Source organism: Aquarana catesbeiana, linkage group LG01, assembly GCF_042186555.1.
Source record: "Aquarana catesbeiana isolate 2022-GZ linkage group LG01, ASM4218655v1, whole genome shotgun sequence".
Classification (NCBI taxonomy): Eukaryota; Metazoa; Chordata; class Amphibia; order Anura; family Ranidae; genus Aquarana; species Aquarana catesbeiana.
In genome coordinates this window covers 397,110,861-397,132,976 of record NC_133324.1, presented here as the reverse complement: position 1 = coordinate 397,132,976, position 22,116 = coordinate 397,110,861, and the positions used below count along the sequence as shown (strand labels likewise).

The window sequence follows — 22,116 nt, the reverse complement described above, 5'->3', positions numbered from 1 at the left end:
TTCAGATCTACCCCTCAGATTTACAGCGACTGCACTTCCAAGTGTACTTTCAGTGCAATTTCAAGTGCACTTTGCACTTCTAGTGCAAAGTGGATTTGTCTTTCGTAAATAACCCCCATAGTGTATCTATCTAAACCAGCAAAAAACAGACACATGCCAGTTACTTGTTTAAAGACAAACTCTTCAGACAGATGAGAGAGGGTAAAAACGGTATTAGTAGCACACATTTATTATACTGGAGCTGAGCTTACCAATTTTTAGATGTGAAGGCTGTATTTGTTTTCTTTTTTAGGCTTTCTTTCTTTTATTTTTACCTAGTTATCTATTCTAAACAAAGGGCCGGTTTTTTGGAAGAGCAACAGCATAGTTACTTATAAACTGACAATACTGTATGCATTATACCTATCTATGCAGCATGCAGTGGGGTGGGGCGATGCAGTGTTATAGTGCGTTACCTATGGTAATGAAATGAGAGGAAGTGTTTGCTTTCCTCACTGTGTTTTTGTATGTTCCTGTTCCATGATAAAGACATGCTGTAAAAGATATGTTCTGCTAATCCTCCATAAAAGCAAAGCTATTGCTGCAAACAAGAAGCTTCATGTGCATGATTTCAATACTCTGCACAACATAGTTTACTGTCCTTCAGACTTAAGAGGAGGCCGGACTGTGGGCATTGGGAGTAGAAAAGGTCCCAATGTCTGTGGGAATAAACAATGCCCCATCATTGGTGTGCCCCATTGTTGGGTGTCATTGGGAGGAATTGTGCCCCTTCATTGGTGTCACTGGGGGGGGGGGGGTATGCTCCATTGTTGGTATCAGTGGATGAAATTAGTTCCCCTGACGGCTGGATAAAAGCAAGCAAAAGGCCACATCTGTGCCCCGGGCCTCAGTTTTGAGGCCACTGATCTAGGCAGTAAGTCTGTTGATTTTCAACAAAACAAGCTGTCCTGCAGATGTAGCAATTAAGAGGTTGATAAAAAAAAAACATTTACCACTGCCAGGGGAGCTTACAATGATACGTTTTGATTAATTTATGTAAAACCTTTATCCCAAAAGAGTAAAAAACTATAGCTGTAAATGCATACAAAGTATTAGCTGGAGTCTGGCTTTGTTTAAAGTATCTAAATCTACTAGTGCATATAACACTCCCCTCCCCCCAGACTGACAATGATGCTGTCCAAAGGTGTCCAAGTGGAGTTAGAATATAATTATGCCAAGTGAAGTGAGGCCGTGCCCGAAGCGTGGCGATCGAAAGCGAGCCCACGAGGGGTGTGGAGTTTTGTCGTAAAAAATGTGTTGGAACGCATATGGCTGCGTCGCGCATGCGCACTCCAGCAGGCAGCGAAATGTGATGGGTCGCCATATGTGACGCTACAGAGGCAATTTAATACAGGAGGGGTGTTACTGGCTGGATCTGTCAAAACAGAGGAGAAAAGCCTAAAAATGAAAAATATTACAGTCATCCCAGCTAATAAGCTGCAATATATTACATTTTTGTTTTTGGGTTTAATACTGCTTTAACATTTTTGCAAGGTTTTATGTCTATGTCCCCATTTCTTACATCCTGCCTCTGTGTCACCAATACAAGAAAAGGGGGGGGAATGATTGTCACTGTGACAGGAAAGCATAGACAACAATATAGGCCCAGGCAGAAGTTCCAGACCTTCCCCACTCTTCTAAAAATGGTTTGTATGTGTCTTCAGTGGAAGGATTTATTTCCCATCACTTTGTGTCTGGACAGCAAGTGACAGGAAACCTCTCCAATATGTACACATATGGCCATAAGACCTGACACAGACAATTACCCTTCATTTTAAATATACAGAGTAGGCAAACCACATACCAAGCATGCTTTTACAATATGGTTTTACTCGGCCTATAAACACGATCATGCAATAGGTACAAAAATCCAAGTAGGCCATGTCACATCAAGCAAAGGTTTATTGCCTGATGTGATATCACATAATTGGATATCCTATTGTATAATTGTGCCTATATACTGAATACAACTTTATTGCATAAGCATTCTTGGTATGTGGTGTGCTTACTGTATATTTAAAATAATTGTACTAGCAGGGTGATACACTGAGGAGGGGCTTAGGCACCCTAAAATGTTTTATTACTGGTTGCAAATGACAGATTACAAGCTCCTACCCGTTCCAATACTGTGCACAACAAAATAAAATGTTTTAGGTGGAGGTTGAGCTTTAAAAGGTCTGTCCACTAAAATCGATCTAAAGTTGCAGATGTAACCCAGCGGGCTGACTAGTTACTTATCAGTCATTACTCAAATCTACATTGGTGTAACTTTTCCATTCTTTCATCTATTTGGGAGCCTCAGTCCTGATACAAAAGTGCCGTTCCCACCACTGCTGTTGCATTCATCATTTATAAAATAGGTCATAAACAAAGCAGGGATAATGGGACCTGCTGAAGCTGCTGCAACAACTATGCAGACCCAGGGACTCATGTGCAGAGTCCTAATGCTCATTGACATAAGAGACCATTATTATTATTATTATACAGGATTTATATAGCGCCAACAGTTTGCGCAGCGCTTTACAACGCACACTTACAATACAAATCAATACAGGAGGGATCAGAGGGCCCGGCTCGTTAGAGCTTAGGGCCCATTAACACTTTACTGTTCTGGTGCATTGCATTAACCACTTGCTTACCGGGCACTTATACCCTCTTCCTGCCCAGGCCAATTTTCAGCTTTAAGCACTGTCGCACTTTGAATTACAATTGTGCGGTCATGCAACACTGTACCCAAATAAAATTTTTATTATTTTTTCACACACATAGAGCTTTCTTTTGGTGGTATTTAATCTTTTGGTGTTTTTTTTTTTTTTATTTCTTTGCTAAACAAGCGAAAAAAGACTGAAAATGAAAAAAAAAAAAAATTAAATAAACATTTTTCATAGTTTGTTATAAAATTTTGCAAACAAGTAAATTTTCCCCTTCACTGATGTGTGCTGATGAGGTTGTACTGATGGGCACTGAAGGGCACTGATAAGGCCGCATTGATGGGCACTGGTAGGCACTGATGAATCTGCACTGATGAGGCAACACTGGTGGGCACTGATGAAGCTGCATTGATGGGCACTGGTAGGCACTGATAAAGCCGCACTGATGGGCACTGATGAGGCAACACTGGTGCGCACTGAATAAGTGGCACTGGTGGGCACTGATGAGGAGGCACTGATGAGGCTGCGTGGATGGGCGGGGCTTCTCCCAGGATTGCTTGGTGACTGTCAGAAGTGGCTCATGCAGATGACAGAGAAATAACACAGCAGATAGAAATCACCCTAGGTGCTTTGGGTTGAGGCAAATACATACTATATTAGGATATGCTTTTTTCATTTTTCATTTCAGGGGTTTACAATTACTTTAACATGTCATGTTAAGTGCTAATGCGTGTTGCACAAAGGCAGTCTATTTAAATGAATAGGCTACCAATGCAACCAGAACTGACAAAAAGAATCACGTCAAGGGGAAATGTACATTTCTTATCAATGCAGTGTTACAGTGCTTTGTGGTGTGCTGCACTGCCTTAGTGCACTGGGGTACCATTCAAAACTAATAGAAGCACAACATGCTAACACACACAATATTTCGGCCCTCTGGCAATTCTTAAAAAGCTAAATATTTTTTGATGGACTGGCTACAACTCGAGTCCCAGGGTTTTCTCTCTTAATCCTCTTACATAGGGCTACCCCAATTTCCGCTTGCGCGCCTACAGGCCATTCAAAACGTGGCGGCAAGACTGCTAACAGGAAAAAAACCCTGGGAGTCCATCTCCCCATCCCTGAGGAGCCTACATTGGCTAAATGTAAAGAATCGGATCACATTCAAGACCCTTTGCCTTACCCACAAATGCATACAAGGAAACGCCCCTCAGTACCTCTGAGATAAAATAAAACACTACTCACCCAATCGCAACCTTCGATCATCTAGCCAAAACCTCCTCCTCATTCCCAAATTCCACTACAAAGCAAAGGGAGAACGAAGGTTCGCAGTCCAAGGACCTTGGCTATGGAACGCTCTTCCGACTAACATCCGCATGGAAGAAAACCATCTGGCCTTCAGGAAAAAACTCAAGACCTACCTCTTCTAAGAAGCTGACAACACAACACATTCAGTGCCTGGAGGCGATTCAGTTCGCATTTGCAGCGCTTTACAAATTATTCATTCATTCATTCAAGTCCCAGAGTGTTTTTCCAAGATATCTCAGCTGTGCACCTCAAAGCCCATTTTTTTATTCCCATGAAGTGGTGCTGAGCCTGCAGTGCATGGGTTAACTGCTTGGTTTGTCTAGGGGTGAACACAGAACCTTTACGCACCCCATCTTTTGATACAGAAAACAGGGACCCCCACATCCAGCGATGGACTGTTCCTAATGCCTTCATTCCAGAGCCGGTTTGTGGGCGTGATGACGTCAGGAGCAGTCCACTGCACAAGACCACTGGCCCATGGGGGACGAGCTGAAGGGACCGGTCATGTGCTGTGAGGCTTGGGGGATTAGGTGAGTATATCTCGGCATTCTGAACCCTTAGACAAAGAAGAGCAATTACTCCACTGCACAGCCTCACTGCATGGGCAAAAAAATGCCTAAAGTTCAGCTTTAAACCTTTTAGTATTTATTTAGTCCAATGTACACTACATTACAAAAAGTATTGGGAAGCCTGCCTTTACACGCACATGAACTTTAATGGCATCCCAGTCTTATGCCCTGTACACACTATAGGATTTTCTGATGGAAAATGTGTGATAGGACATTTTCCATAGGAATTTCCGACACACAAAGTTTGAAAGCTTGCTATAAAATTTTCCGACAACAAAATCCGTTGTCGGAAATTCCGATCGTGTGTACACAAATCCGACACACAAAGTGCCACGCATGCTCAGAATAAATTAAGAGACTAAAGCTATTGGCTACTGCCCCGTTTATAGTCCCGACATACCTGTTTTACGTCACCGCGTTCAGAACAATCGGATTTTCCTACAACTTTGTGTGACCGTGTGTATGCAAGACAAGTTTGAGCCAACATCCGTCGCAAAAAATCCATGGATTTTGTTGTCGGAATGTCCGATCAATATCCAACCGTGTGTACAGGGAATTAGTCTGTAGGGTTCAATATTGAGTTGGGCCACCCTTTACAGCTATAACAGCTGAATTAAAGCGGAGACTGTGAGCCAGGCCTTCTTGTCCAACATCAGTGCCTGACCTCACAAATGTGCTTCTGGAAGAATGGTCAAACATTCCCATAGACACACTCCTTGAACCCTACGGACTAAGACTGGGATGCCATTAAAGTTCATGTGCGTGTAAAGGCAGGCTTCCCAATACTTTTGGTAATGTAGTGTACGTTGGACTAAACAAATGCTAAAAGGTTTAAAGCTGAACTTTAGGCATATTTTTTTGCCCATGCAGTGAGGCTGTGTGTAAAGACAGGTGTCACAAATACTTTTGGTGTTATAATGTATTCTATGTACTTTTTAGACAGATAGGATTTTATTTGATATCAAAATTGTATACATATACTGTTATTTACTTTTTTTTCAAAGAAATTGTAAAAAAATTGAAAAAAAATAGAGGCATTATTTACACACACCTTGTATATTTACCCCAAAATATAAGCCTCAGTGCCCGTTCACACAGGGGCGACCTGTCAGGCGACTTAGCCGCCTGACAAGTTGCGCTCCACTCAGTGCAATGGAACCGTTCTCAGTGCAATAGGATTGACTCAAGTCGCTCCGACTTATGCAACGTACACGCGGTCGGACTTTTCAACCGGACTGGTCCGACGGACAATCCGATCGTGTGTGGGCTTCATCGGACCTTCAGTGGACTTTTCCAGTCGAAAATCTGATGAACTTTAGATTTGGAACATGCTTCAAATCTTTATGACGTAACTCCACCGGATCCAGAAATCCGCTCATCTGTATGCTAGTCCAATGGACAAAAACCGACGCTAGGGTAGCTATTGGCTACTGGCTATCAACTTACTTATTTTAGTCCGGTGTACGTCATCACCTAGGAATCCATCGGACTTTGGTGTGATCGTGTGTAGGCTAGTCCGGACGTTAAAAAGTCCATTGGAAGTCCGTCAAAAGTCTGTTGAAAGTCCGTCGGAAAGTCTGCCCGTGTGTACGCGGCTTTAGAAAAAGGTTCCTGTACTACTTTAGGGCAACTTGGAGCGGCTTGCATTGACTTCTATACAGAAGTCGTTTTGCAAGCCGCGCTGAAGTCGCGCTATACGGGCCGGCTTCAGACTCGGACGACTTTTGAAGCCGCCCCAGTGTGAACCGGCACTCAAAGTCTGTTGATTAAAATGATATCACATTTTTTTAATGCAACATAACAAAGCTCATAGTGAATCTTTGCATTCAACTTTAGAAGAGCTTCATTCCCCTTTCAATCTACATTGCGATGAATACACTAAAAATAAATGTTCCATTCTTTTTTAATGGCGTTCACCACAACAGGTGGCATGTGCCATGTCTTGTGATGCATGTAACGTCACCACAACACGCTGCAGTACAGGTACATTCCTGCTACAGTAATGCCCTGTACACACGTTCAGATTTTCCGACGGGAAATGTTCGATGTGAGCTTGTTGTCAGAAATTCCGACCGTGTGTAGGCTCCATCGGACATTTTCCATCGGAATTTCCGTCACACAAAATTTCAGATCTGGATCTCAAATTTTCCGACAACAAAATCCATCGTCGTAAATTTCCTAGCGTGTGTACACAATTCCGACGCACAAAGTTCCACGCATGCTCGGAATCAAGCAAGAGAGCCACACTGGCTATTGAACTTCATTTTTCTCGGCTCGTCGTACGTGTTGTAGGTCACCGCATTCTTGATGTTCGGAATTTCCGACCAACTATGTGCGACCGTGTGTATGCATGACAAGTTTGAGCCAACATCCATTGGCAAAAAATCCATGGATTTTGTTGTCGCAATGTCCGATCGTGTGTAAGGGGCATAATAGTAAGTTGGGGTGCTATTCAAAATAACTAGCATTGCAACGCAGTTTCGGCAAAGCATAAACCTACATGGCCTTTAACTGTTTGCAAATGTTCTGTAACTTATGGCCAGCTAACTGTGGTTAGACATATCACTGAACGAAGCTCAGTCATAAGTTCATTCGTTTTTTTTTTTTTTTCAGTTCAATATGGTGCCACTTTTGCTGTCATATGGTGTGCTTCTAAAGATGGATTAAAATTCCACTACGATAAATTCAATAAACTGGGATAAATACAGGAAAGGAAAATATCAAAAGATCCGCACTGAGAAGCAGATTCCATTGGATTGAGGTCTTGGTATTGGGGCCAATGATAATAATCGCATGACCTCGACCCTATCAGTTAAAGTCCACTTAAACTGCTGCGGCGGTCTCTTATTGTGGACCCGTAACACTTGGTAGATTGCTGACCTAAAAGATTTATCTAGGGATTAGTGACTTGGAGTTCTAGTCCGTACGGCGAAAGGCTTACAACATGATTGTAACTCCAGAGAATTTTCATTACGGCTTTATTTTAAGATCACTGGAATTATATAAGAGTGACGTTACAGACAACCTACTCTGCGCTATGCATCTTTTTTTTTTTTTTTCCCGGATATGTTTTTAAAACACGGCATTACGATTAGTTTGTGTTATAGCCATCATGCATGGTTTAACTAGATCACAGCAGCTGCTTACAGATGTGGGATCAAAAGTCGCAGGCGCAGCGGTTCACCCAGTCACAACTTGATGCAGAGGTGGAGTGACAGAGGCAGCATGAGGTACAAGAAATATTTTACTATTCTAGAGGCTGCCATTGGCATCACCCCCCTGAATAAGAGGGAACTGCTTCCAGAAGGAAGACATGCAAATCTGTGGCAGTATTCAGGGTAAGGCAATATAACAACTGGTCCTTTGAGGTTGTTCCCTGTGTTTTCATCATTGGACATTGCACACACCTCACCGTCAACATTTCTCATGTATATAGCTATGTTTGTCTAATTGTGTACATAAGTGTTCTAGTTTGTCGGGAATAAATATTGTCTCACTTCTGTTAGTCGTTATTTGTGCTGGATTCAAATCCTCCCCCCCTCCCTAACTCATGTGCATTATAATGATTACATATTTTGTAAGATTTTAGTCTGATTGTACTGCAATAGTCCGAAATGTAATGGTGGATTTCCTAACATATATGTGCTGCGTGTTCAGTCAAATTAAAGCCATTAAAAACAATGCAGAGGTGCCATTTTTTAGGCTGGCCATACATTATACAACTTTCTTGAACAATTTTCTTTTAGATTTGTGTGCAATCAGGCAGACCCTTTCATTACATAGTTGAAGGTAAATCTAAAGCAGGGATATGCAATTAGCAGACTTCCAGCTATTGCAGAACTACAAGTCCCATGAGGCATAGCAAGACTCTGACAGCCACAAGCATGACACCCAGAGGCAGAGGCATGATGGGACTTGTAGTTTTGCAACAGCTGGAGATCCGCTAATTGCATATCCCTGCTCTAAAGGAAATGGAACAAGAAAATTGTATAATGTATGGCCAGCCTAATGCCAAGTTCACACGATCAGATAATCGTACGACTTATCGTTCGCACTTTGTTGCATAATACTAATATTGAATTCAAGAGTACATTTTGCACTCTACTAAATGTACAATTTTTTTCGTATGATTCTGGAAAAGCTTCCTGTTTGCGTAGCTACATATCGGAAGTAATGTCATATACATGTGACCCCTGTGTCTGCCACACCTGGCTATTCCCGTTCATATTGTAGAGGCATATTCGTGTATTGCTCTCCACACATTTCATTAGCACGCGTTTTTTTGCTTGTTCTCTTAACGAACGGAGAACTGTACTAATCTGCTTCTGTTTGTATGTGCCTTCAAAGTTCACCCTAGGGGAGACCTTTTTTTTGTTCTTAAATACTGGATGTGGCACTGACTGGCATAGTATTATCGTTCTTCCTCTCTGTCTGTTCGTATGTTGGAGCATTTTCGCGGTACGAACATTGTTTACATTCTCCCATCTCCTTCCAGGTTACCTTCGTGTTTCCGATCATGCGTGGTGTTTGTTTATTAATTTTTAGCGGACGCATATTGTACTGATTAAACGATTGTCGTCCGCTGGGCTATCGTCCAAGAAAAGTTTTCGTGTTTGTCCCTTCGGATATTGTTGGAAGAACTGTCGCGATCGACTGTCAAAAGCTGTGTACTAAAGATCAGACTATCGTGCGATCAATCCAAAAGCGATTTTTATCATCCGATTATCTGATCGTGTGTACGAGGCATTAGGCTGGCCACAAATTATACAATTTTCTTATTCAGTTTCCTTTAGATTTACCTTCTTACTATGTAATACAAGGGCCTGTCTGATTGCATACAAATGGAAAGTGTTTAGGTTTGACCTCATATTGTATGATTTTGGTCAATCTAAAGTAAAATTGTATAATGTACAGTCAGCCTAAGGTTCCTTCTGATGGAATAATTAAAAGGAATCTAGTGTACTTAAAAAAAAAAAAAAAAAAAAAAACAACAAAAAAACTTGCCTATGATTAAGAACAGTGGGGGTTATTTACTAAAGGCAAATCCACTTTGCACTACAAGTGCAAACTACAAGTGCAAAGTGCACTTGAAATTGCACTGAAAGTGCACTTGGAAGTGCAGTCACTGTAGATCTGAGGGGGACATGCAAGGCAAAACAGCATTTTAGCTTGTACATGACTGGATGATAAAATCAGCAGAGCTTCCCCTCATTTCAGATCTACCCCTCAGATTTACAGTGACTGCACTTCCAAGTGCACTTTCAGTGCAATTTCAAGTGCACTTTGCACTTGTAGTTTACACTTGTAGTGCAAAGTGGATTTGCCTTTCGTAAATAACCCCCATTATCTCAAAATTATTTGCATCAGAAAAGTGGCACTTGTGCTTATATTAGTCAACTGGCCAATCAAGACTACTGTACTTTAATAAAAAAAAGCTTTCTTCTGAAAAAGCACAAATTCTGTAAAAACTTAAGTTGTATTAGATGTAGAGTCCAATTAAGGGCTCATTTGGTAATGCAACCCATTTATTTTGAATGGGCTGCCAATGCACCACAGTTTACCCAAATTCAGACCTGACCCTTTTTTTTGTTATGTAATGTACAGCAACACATTATTGTGTGTCGTGTGTTGCGCTACAACACAGGTGCATGTGGGTCCCATTCAAAACGAAAGGCACCATTGCAGATAACGAGCGTTATCGTAACACAAAAATGGTATTCAGCCCTTACTAATAATGACAACTACCGGTTTCTTGATGTCTTTTAGTACTATATATATATATAGATATATATATCTATATCTATCTATCTATCTATCTATCTATCTATCTATCTATCTATCTATCTATCTATCTATCTATCTATCTATCTATCTATATATATATACATACACATACAGTATATATTATATATATATATATATATATATATATATATATAGAGAGAGAGATAGATATATATAGATATATATATAGATATATATATATATCTATAGATACATAGATATATATCTATATATCTATAGATATATATATCTATCCTTCTGCTCTATAAATGCATGTTCTGCACCCTGAACATTCTCCTTTGCCTTCATTCTTGCCACACTCCTCTCTGAATCCTTCTCCCTCCCTTCTATCCACTGGCATTTCTCTCTCTGGTCAATATCATTCTTTTCTATCAATGCCTACTCTACCTCTCTATGATCATTCTCCTCCACATCCCTCCATACCTTCTGTCCTTTACTCTTCTGTCATCGGTCAAAGTCCACCGCCATTTCCTCCATACACACATCTCAGACTGTGTATACATCATGACTGGGGCAGGAGATGTTTGTCCTTCCAGACTCCTCCTCGTCTTCTCTCATAGGGCACATCAGAATCAAGGAGGAGTCTAGGGGAACCTTCCCTGGCTCTGTTTCATAGGCTGTAAGGAATGATGTGGGTGCCGGCGACTGAAGCAGGGCAGCGGCTGGAAGCCCGATGCTACCAACGTTACTGGTGCCCCTCCCTCCACCAGCTGGGCCTGGAGCATGTTCTCTCCCTGCCCACCCCTTGTCCTGGCCTTAGGACATGCGGCCTGGCGGCCCCGGCCCACCGAGCAACTGCCGGTTTGCCCTATGGCCAGTCCGGGCCCGGGTACAACCAGCCCTTATATATTTAGCACACTGCCTTTAGTATTCTCCTTCAGCTTCATTGGCATGCATTTGTTAAGCAGTTCTAGCATGTGTTATGCTGCGTACACACGGGCGGACTTTTCGACGGACTTTCCGACGGACTTTCAAATGACCGGACTTGCCTACACACGATCAACCAAAGTCCGACGGATTTGTACGTGATGCCGTACGACCGGACTAAAATAAGGAAGTTGATAGCCAGTAGCCAATAGATGCCCTAGCGTCAGTTTTTGTCTGTCGGACCAGCATACAGACAAGCGGACTTTTCGACCGAACTCGAGTCCGTCGGAAAGATTTGAAACATGTTTTATTTCTAGGTCCATCGGACTTTTGGGAAAAAAAAGTCCACAGGAGCCCACACAGGATCGAATTATCCAACGGAGTCCGGTCCTCTGGACCAAGTCTGCCGTAAAGTCCGATCGTGTGTATGCGGCATTACACTGATTCTGAGTTATGTCAATATTTTTATAATGTAATTTTAAAAAATATTTAATCCCTTCTTTGTATACATTTGGTTTCTGGAAAGACAGAGAGTGACTATGATTAATTTAAATACAATTTATTTTCACTATTATTCAACCATGGGAAAATGAAATTAGGGTATCACTCATTATCCACCACTTTCTTCACTTTATTTACTCCTCATGTGTACATTTTTTTAAAATATTTTAGGCAAAGGACCACAGTATTACCCAGCGCATGTGAGTGGTACACAGACCCACGCTGGAAGGCTCCGCCAAAGCACGTGACTGGGCCAACACACAAGACATCTCGCAGCAGATTGCTTCCCCAGGTATGAGCCATATCTACCTTTTGACTTTTGAATTACTTTTAAGACCTTTTCATTTAAATTAGTAAATGACAATATAGGCACCACAATGCCATAGTCTCCCCTGTCAGCAAATTAGAATGTTATGTAGTGTGTTTGGTGTGCAAATTTCCTCCGATTTAATTTACCTCAGACAGAATACAAGGGCCATGGATTTGCTTCATACATTTGACACTTTTTTTTGTTTTTGTTTTTTTTAGTTCCTGTTCCACCAAATGTAGCCTTATTTTTTGAATAAATGAGATGACTATAAGGTTTAATTCAATTTAATTCCAAGTATTGATTGTGTCCATACATATAAGGGCTCAGTCACGTGGGCACAAAGGTCAATACACTGTAAAAAAGGAGCACATTTCTGCGCTTAGGAGTCACGGGTGTTGTATACATTCTCCTGTAAAAATCATTGTCAGGCTGTGACTGTATGCTGGTAACCAAACTTCCAAGAGCTTGTATACGTACAGGGATGGATGTGTGCCCCTGGACACAGAGAGTTTTTGGCCAGGGCCATTTATTCATCTCTGTATGCATATAAATGCAGTTGGATGTGCATTTAGCAGTGTACAGCCGCAGCTTGTCATTGATTTGTACAGGGGGCTGTACACAAAACCTGTGACTCCCAGGCACCGAAATTTGCTAGGTTTTTTTTTATAGTGTAAGGATGTCTGCACCCAGGTGAGTGAGCCTTTAAATGGTTTTAGAGACTCCCATGCTTCTACAAAATCTGCATAATTAAGAAGGCCAGTATGGTGGCCTGAATTTATGGGAGAAGCCCGAGGGGTATATATTCAGCCCAGTCCCCTGATTCTCTGTCGGTTTCCGGTGCACGATACCCTCCCACCCATTCCCCTTCTCAGCAGTGGCGGCCCGTCCATTAGGGGTGCCCGAGCACCGCCCCTTCTATCCACGGCCGCTACCCTTTCCACCTTCGCTGCCGTCACCTCCTATTCATGTGTCAGGCCCCCTTCAGGATGCCGGGTGCCTAAATTACAGAGGAGGGGGTGTTTTTTTTTTAAGCACCTGATTAGAGCCAGAGGTTCTAATAGGCTTCAAAAAAGTGTAGGCTCGTGGTGCAGAGCATTGCGCCAGGAGCCCACCCAGGTGTTACAACAGCGAATGAATATTCGCTGTTGCAACACTGATTCTCCTCCTGGCCAAGGGAAGAGGATCTGATACCTGTCACCCGATTGACTGAAAGGACAGGCGATCCTATTGGACACCTAGAAGTAGGGGAGGAGACACATGGCGGAAGCGAGGAGGAGAAGACACAGGAGCCGCTACCCGATGCCTTGATGCCTGCCACAGCTTGATGTCCGCCGCAGCCTGATGTCCACCGCTGCCCGATGCCCGTTGCCTAGATGGGGTAAGCCGCCTCCCCAAACAAAAAAAACCACGAGCCGCCGCTGTTTCTCAGGGCACTTTCATTGTACATCCTTCTTCTACAATCATCCATTACTTATCTTGAGTATGCCCCCTTTTTTGCCGTACTGTTCAGCTGACCAGGGCACACCTCAGGTCTTTGTTTCGTGGTGAGTCTTGTGGCGTCTTTATGTGGTTCTGTTTGTCTCGGTTCAAGGGACTCCAATCAAGAATACTTTTTTGTACTTTTTTGTTACATACAGTAAAAATATAAATACTTCTGAAATTATGTCTGTTTGCTAATCTTGAACTATCATTTGCCAAACCAAATTATTCAACAAATATATATGTATATATGTCCCAATACTTTTGGTAATATAGTGTGTGTGTATATATATATATATATATATATATATATACATACACACACACACACACACACACACACACACTATATTACCAAAAGTATTGGAACACACATGCACTTTAATGTCATCCCAGTCTTAGTCCGTAGGGTTCAATATTGAGTTGGCCCACCCTTTGCAGGTATAGCAGCTTCAAATCTCCTGGGAAGGCTGTCCACAAGGTTTAGGAGTGGGTCTATGGGAATGTTTGACCATTCTTCCAGAAGCGCATTTGTGAGGTCAGGCACTCATGTGGACGAGAAGGCCTGGCTCGCAGTCTTTGCTCTAATTCATCCCAAATGTGTTCTATTGGGTTGAGGCCAGGATTCTGTGCAGGCCAGTCAAGTTCCTCTACCCCAAACTCACTCATCCATGTCTTTATGGGCCTTGCTTTGTGCACTGGTGTGCAGTCATGTTGGAACAGGAAGGGGCCATCCCCAAACTGTTCTCACAAAGTTGGGAGCAAGAAATTGTCCAAAATGTCTTGGTATGCTGACACCTTAAGAGTTTTCTTCACTGGAACTAAGGGGCCAAGCCCAACCTTTGAAAAACAATCCCACACTATAATCCCCCCTCCACCAAATGATTTGGACCAGTGCACAAAAGCAAGGTCCATAAAGGCATGGATGAGTGTGTTTTGGATGGAGGAACTTGAATGGCCTGTACAGAGTCCTGACCTCATCCCGATAGAACACCTTTGGGCAGGCATGTACTGGCCATTGGGACTACAGGGAGTTTCCCGGTGGGCCGATGGCTCAGTGGGCCGATTTCAGTGACAGTGGACCGCTGCCTCCCTCCAGTCCTCTGTCCCCCCCCCCCCCCCCCGCAGTGCTCACCTCCTCTCCCTGGCTAGTTATGCAGCGCGCCTGAATACAGACATGATGCTCAGGAGTCAACACTTAGAAGCTCATCATACGATCTGGAAGGAGGGCAGCCTCACTTTCCTGCCTAATCTTGTTCCATTGGGGGGGTGGGCGCCAAACTGATTCTTTGCCCCAGGTGAAATAATGTCTAGCTTCCCCACTGATACTGCCTATAAGAGAAATAATGTAAAACGGCTAATAGCTAGTGGGGGGGGGGCTTGGGTGGGAAGCCGGCATGGGAGAGACCTGTCAAAGTGGGCCAGTCTGGGTGAAGTCCAGGGCCAAATTTTTGTCCCAGTCCAGCCCTGCCTTTGGGGTGAATTAGAGTGGAGACTGCGAGCCAGGCCTTCACGTCCAACATCAGTACCTGATCTCACAAATGTGCTTCTGGAAGAATGGTCAAACATTCCCATAGACACACTCCTAAACCTTGTGGACGGCCTTCCCAGAAGAGTTGAAGCTGTTATAGCTGCAAAGGGTGGGCCAACTCAATATTGAACCCTACGGACTAAGACTGGGATGGCATTAAAGTTCACGTGGGTGTAAAGACAGGTGTCCTAATACTTTTGGTAATATAGTGTGTAAGATAGATAGATAGATAGATAGATAGATAGATAGATAGATAGATAGATAGATAGATAGATAGATAGATAGATAGATAGATAGATAGATAGATAGATAGATCGATATATATATTAGAAAAGGTAGAAATCACACCTGTATAAATTGCAATGCCTACAAAAGAGATTAGTGTGACAATTCCTGAATCCACATATGAAATTGAAGACAGGTTGCAACACAAAATTTTTCTTTAATCAAACAAATGATACATTGTTACATTAATTTGGAGTGGGAACAGTTTTGAGCCAGCAACAGCCCTTCACCAGGCCAAACAGATACATACAATTTAAATAGTATCAACAGTCTGGTACATAGCCTGAGCTAACTGAAATAGACACATTTCAAATTATTTTACATCAATTATAAATAATCTACAGTATATAACAATAGCTCAGAAAACTGTAGATTAATGTTTTCCCATTAAAAAAAAGTAATTATTTGTTAAAATAATAATGAGGTTATAGGTTGTAATTAGGAAGAAAGAGGTGATAATTAAAAAAAAAAAACTTAAAGAAATGTTTCCCTGATATATATATCTATATCATATATTTTATCTTAATTAGCAAAATACCTGACATTTATCCCAAATATACTGTATAGTCATCATAGAGTAATGTAACACAAGTGCAATTTTTATACAACATAGCAGAGTAGTGAAGCCCAAAGGCAATGTTCACCTTTCAATTTAGGAGAGCTTTTTCTCCCCTATTGAAGTTACGCTGTGTTGCACTTGGTTAATAAGAATCTGTTTGCATAAATCTTAAGTGTAATGCCAAGATAACATTGGTACAAAATGTTATTTGCATATGCTTGCAAACACATGAACACTCAATGACATTACACAGGCTTGCCTGAGAATTTGTGATAAGATTCTAATTCAGGTTAGTGGAAGAGGATTTTAGTAGTGAGCTATTGTTTGTTGTTAACAGCACTTTTGCATCGATCCAAATCTATCCAAGCTTAAAGCCTAGTAGACACAGGCTAAATGCCGGGCAATATCGGCGGTTCAATAAAAAACGGCCAACATTCAGGCCATGTGTATGGCAGCCAGAAGCCGGCTGTTGGACAAGCATGCTGGAAAACCAGCAGCCGACCGGCTCCCGATCAACGCTTAAGCCTAGTACACACCACTAATATTTATTTTTTCTCGTTCAACCCAGTGGGTTGAACAAAAAAAACCTGACAGCCCAGGTCGGAGTCCCTGTACTAACAATCTGATGTTAGTACAGCAATATCCACTGCTGTGCCGATATGTTCTGACAGGGGGACAGAACATTCTGGTCAGCGCTCTCAGCCATCGCTGATGGGGAGCCAGTCAGCAGACCTTTTTTTAGTCATGAGCCTTCGACAGAAGCCTAAATACATACAAAACAGCGCTCGCAAATAAATTTATATTAAATAATAATCTTCAAACTTTAACTATCCTGTTGCAGCTGCTAGATGAAAGTGCTGACACTTTAGTAATATATAAACAAAAATCTGCGCTGGCAACTCATCAAGTAGATAATTTATAAAATATGACGAGATCAAATGATAAATACACTATGCAAATAATTGTGAATGTGAAAAAATCAGAAATAAATTATAAAAAATTAGAATATAAACCTTGCACAATTTGCTGTGTACTGGGTGAAATTGTGTACAAATACACTGACCGACTGGATGACTACAATGTAACAGAGAACAAATCAGAAATATATATGTACATAAAAACAATGCGGTTTAGATGGATGATCCAAAAAACACACACCAAAAGGCGATAAAAATATCGCTATACTGATGCATAAAATATATATAATATATATATGTGCTCCCATATACTCGTGATCACAAATAACAATGAAGTGAACCTCTATGAGGAATAAACACCAAATACTATGTGAAACAAAAAAGTTAATTAAATCAAAAATTGCAAATGATAGAGTATCTATTAGATCAAAATGTTCCTTCACGAAAGGACAATCAGCAGACTTCAAACTTTTTCATCCATATGATAAGTCAGGGCAAGAAGGTATGCTGATGTTGGTGATGGTTAGGGGGGAACTTTTAGGACCACACAGCTCGCGTTCCACCAAAAGAAAAGAAAAGACATATAATATAAAACCTTATGATACCGTGGGGTCACCTGCGCATATGTGCGCTACTCACGGGACCGACGTGCAGAACAGGCATTCAGATACTCGGTCGGTGTTCGCCGCTGAACGGCGTGCGTTCCACCAACTCCAGGAAGTGATGTCACTGGTTAACAGGCGTAGGCAGGATGTTGCGTCGACGCGTTACGCAACATCCTAAAGCCTAAAGCCACGTACACACGAGCGGAATGTCCGACAGAAAAAGTCAGACAGAAGCTTTTCATTGTCTATTCCGATCGTGTGTGGGCCTCATCAGACTTATTTTTTCGAAAATTCTGACGGACCTAGAAATAGAACATGTTCTAAATATTTCCGACGGAACCGATTCCTATCGGGAAAATGGATCGTCTGTATGCTGTTCCGTCGGACCAAAAACAACGCATGCTCTGAAGCAAGTACGAGACGGAAGCTATTGGCTACTGGCTATTGAACTTCCTTTTTCTAGTCCCGTCATAAGTGTTGTACGTCACCGCGTTCTTGAAGGTCAGACTTTGGTTTGACCGTGTGTAGGCAAGACCGCTTGAATGGAATTCCGTCGGAGTTCCGTCTGAGAAACCTTCGGAGTTTATTCCGACGGCAAAACCGGTCGTGTGTACGCGGCATAAGAGTCTCTTGTGATTCTAACCAGGGCCGGATTAATGTAGGGGCTAATGGAGCTGCAGCCCCAGGCCCCTACCTTAGAATAGGCCCATACTTGGCAGCTGTCACGGATTCTAGTAAGCTGTTCTGCCATGCTCTTGTCCCGGTTTCCGAGAAATCAGAGCCGCCAGGGCAGCTTACATCAATTTCTGTAATTGCTGCATGTCTGCACAAAGTTCATCAGTATCAGGGATCTGCTGCCCATGTCTGCACATCGGGATTTGAATCTCCACCAACTACCTCACTCCCCAGCAGAATCAGGCGCTCTCCTGCAGGATAAACATACCCGGGGCAGAGCCTTCTGGCTATTGCTGTTTGAATGGGTGGGATAGGGATGTGCCCGGCATCTGTGATTGCACCCGCCAGGAAGAGGGAAGAGGCAGGAGAGCTCTCAGGGAGCTGAGCTTGTCTGGAGGTGAGCTCAGCTGATATATCATGCATTAGCTTGCAGGCACCTCTGTGCTAAGTCTGCTGAGTTACTGCAGCTTAGCATAGAAGTACTGTTAGACCAATGAGAAGATGGCATCTCCTTTTTCATGAAGGACTGTGAGAAGCTGGGCTCATCAAGGATTGTTATTGCCCATAGGTTTACACTGCCCCTACTGTGCCCTGCTGATCCCCTTGTACTTTGTCCTCCTCCTCTCTGCACTGTGCCCTGTGCTCTCCTAACCCCCTTTACTGTGCCATGCTGATCCCCCCATACTGTGCCATGCTGACCCCCACCCATACTGTGCCATTCTGACCCCTGCATACTGTGCCATGCTGATCCCACCCCCATACTGTGCCATGCTGACACCCCCATACTGTGCCGTGCTGACCCCCCCATACTGTGCCGTGCTGACAACCCCGCCATACTGTGCAATGCTAACCCCCATGTAATTTGGCCTTTTGACCCCCCTGTAATGTGCCATCTAGGCCCTCTGTCCTCTGATCTGCTGATCCCTCCCCACTGCCCTGGTGATGGCTAGTTCTCTGCCCTGATCTCTGTTTACTGTCCTTCATTCTACTGACCTTTGTACGCTACCCTACATATTTCTGACCTCTGTACACTGCCCTACATACCTAGTGACCTCTGTACGCTGCCTTACATCCTACTGACCTCTGTACGCTGCCCTACATCCTACTGACCTCTGTACACTGCCCTACATCCTGCTGATCTCTGTACGCTGCCTTACATCCTACTGACCTCTGTACGCTGCCCTACATCCTACTGACCCCTGTACACTGCCCTACATCCTACTGACCTCTGTACACTGCCCTACATCCTACTGACCTCTGTACACTGCCCTACATCCTACTGACCCCTGTACACTGCCCTACATCCTACTGACCTCTGTACGCTGCCCTACATCCTACAGACCTCTGTACAGTGCCCTACATCCTACTGACCCCTGTACACTGCCCTACATCCTACTGACCTCTGTACGCTGCCCTACATCCTACTGACCTCTGTACGCTGCCCTACATCCTACTGACCTCTGTACGCTGCCCTACATCCTACTGACCTCTGTACGCTGCCCTACATCCTACTGACCTCTGTACGCTGCCCTACATCCTACTGACCTCTGTACGCTGCCCTACATCCTACTGACCTCTGTACGCTGCCCTACATCCTACTGACCTCTGTACAGTGCCCTACATCCTACTGACCCCTGTACACTGTCCTACATCCTACTGACCTCTGTACACTGCCCTACATCCTACTGACCCCTGTATACTGCCCTACATCCTACTGACCCCTGTACACTGCCCTACATCCTACTGACCTCTGTACACTGCCCTACATCCTACTGACCCCTGTATACTGCCCTACATCCTACTGACCCCTGTATACTGCCCTACATCCTACTGACCCTGTACACTGCCCTACATCCTACTGACCTCTGTACACTGCCCTACATCCTACTGATCTCTGTACGCTGCCCTACATCCTACTGGCCTCCGTACGCTGCTCTACATCCTACTGACCTCTGTACGCTGCCCTACATCCTACTGACCCCTGTACACTGCCCTACATCCTACTGACCTCTGTACGCTGCCCTACATCCTACAGACCTCTGTACAGTGCCCTACATCTTACTGACCCCTGTACACTGCCCTACATCCTACTGACCTCTGTACGCTGCCCTACATCCTACTGACCTCTGTACGCTGCCCTACATCCTACTGACCTCTGTACGCTGCCCTACATCCTACTGACCTCTGTATGCTGCCCTACATCCTACTGACCTCTGTACGCTGCCCTACATCCTACTGACCTCTGTACAGTGCCCTACATCCTACTGACCCCTGTACACTGCCCTACATCCTACTGACCTCTGTACACTGCCCTACATCCTACTGACCCCTGTATACTGCCCTACATCCTACTGACCCCTGTACACTGCCCTACATCCTACTGACCTCTGTACACTGCCCTACATCCTACTGACCCCTGTATACTGCCCTACATCCTACTGACCCCTGTATACTGCCCTACATCCTACTGACCCTGTACACTGCTCTACATCCTACTGACCTCTGTACGCTGCCCTACATCCTACTGACCTCTGTACACTGCCCTACATCTTACTGATCTCTGTACGCTGCCCTACATCCTACTGACCTCCGTACGCTGCTCTACATCCTACTGACCTCTGTACGCTGCCCTACATCCTACTGACCTCTGTACAGTGCCCTACATCCTACTGACCCCTGTACACTGCCCTACATTATACTGACCTCTGTACACTGCCCTACATCCTACTGACCTCTTTATGCTGCCCTATATCCTACTGACCTCTGTACGCTGCCCTACATCCTACAGACCTCTGTACAGTGCCCTACATCCTACAGACCTCTGTACAGTGCCCTACATCCTACTGACCTCTGTACACTGCCCTACATCCTACTGACCCCTGTATACTGCCCTACATCCTACTGACCCCTGTACACTGCCCTACATCCTACTGACCTCTGTACACTGCCCTACATCCTACTGACCCCTGTATACTGCCCTACATCCTACTGACCCCTGTATACTGCCCTACATCCTACTGACCCTGTACACTGCCCTACCTTTTACTGTTCCCTGTACACTGCCCTACATCCTACTGACCTCCGTACACTGCCCTACATCTTACTGATCTCTGTACGCTGCCCTACATCCTACTGACCTCCGTACGCTGCTCTACATCCTACTGACCTCTGTACGCTGCCCTACATCCTACTGACCTCTGTACAGTGCCCTACATCCTACTGACCCCTGTACACTGCCCTACATTATACTGACCTCTGTACACTGCCCTACATCCTACTGACCTCTTTACGCTGCCCTATATCCTACTGACCTCTGTACGCTGCCCTACATCCTACAGACCTCTGTACAGTGCCCTACATCCTACTGACCCCTGTACACTGCCCTACATCCTACTGACCTCTGTACACTACCCCACATCCTACTGACCTCTGTACGCTGCCCTACATCCTACTGACCTCTGTACGCTGCCCTACATCCTACTGACCCCTGTATACTGCCCTACATCCTACTGACCCCTGTATACTGCCCTACATCCTACTGACCCTGTACACTGCCCTACCTTTTACTGTTCCCTGTACACTGCCCTACATCCTACTGACCTCCGTACACTGCCCTACATCTTACTGATCTCTGTACGCTGCCCTACATCCTACTGACCTCCGTACGCTGCTCTACATCCTACTGACCTCTGTACGCTGCCCTACATCCTACTGACCTCTGTACAGTGCCCTACATCCTACTGACCCCTGTACACTGCCCTACATTATACTGACCTCTGTACACTGCCCTACATCCTACTGACCTCTTTACCCTGCCCTATATCCTACTGACCTCTGTACGCTGCCCTACATCCTACAGACCTCTGTACAGTGCCCTACATCCTACTGACCCCTGTACACTGCCCTACATCCTACTGACCTCTGTACACTGCCCCACATCCTACTGACCTCTGTACGCTGCCCTACATCCTACTGACCTCTGTACGCTGCCCTACATCCTACTGACCTCTGTACG

General features: G+C 44.0%; 1 protein-coding gene across 2 annotated transcripts in view; it reads left to right on the top strand.

Annotated features, from left to right (window-relative positions):
• The window catches only part of TJP2 (tight junction protein 2), a 159,940-nt gene that overhangs the window by 12,734 nt on the left and 125,090 nt on the right, over positions 1-22,116 (top strand). For both annotated transcript variants that reach the window (XM_073634689.1, XM_073634697.1), the window contains exon 2: positions 11,912-12,032. The gene's annotated coding sequence lies outside the window, so the exon portion shown is untranslated. The remainder of the gene's footprint in view (positions 1-11,911; positions 12,033-22,116) is intronic.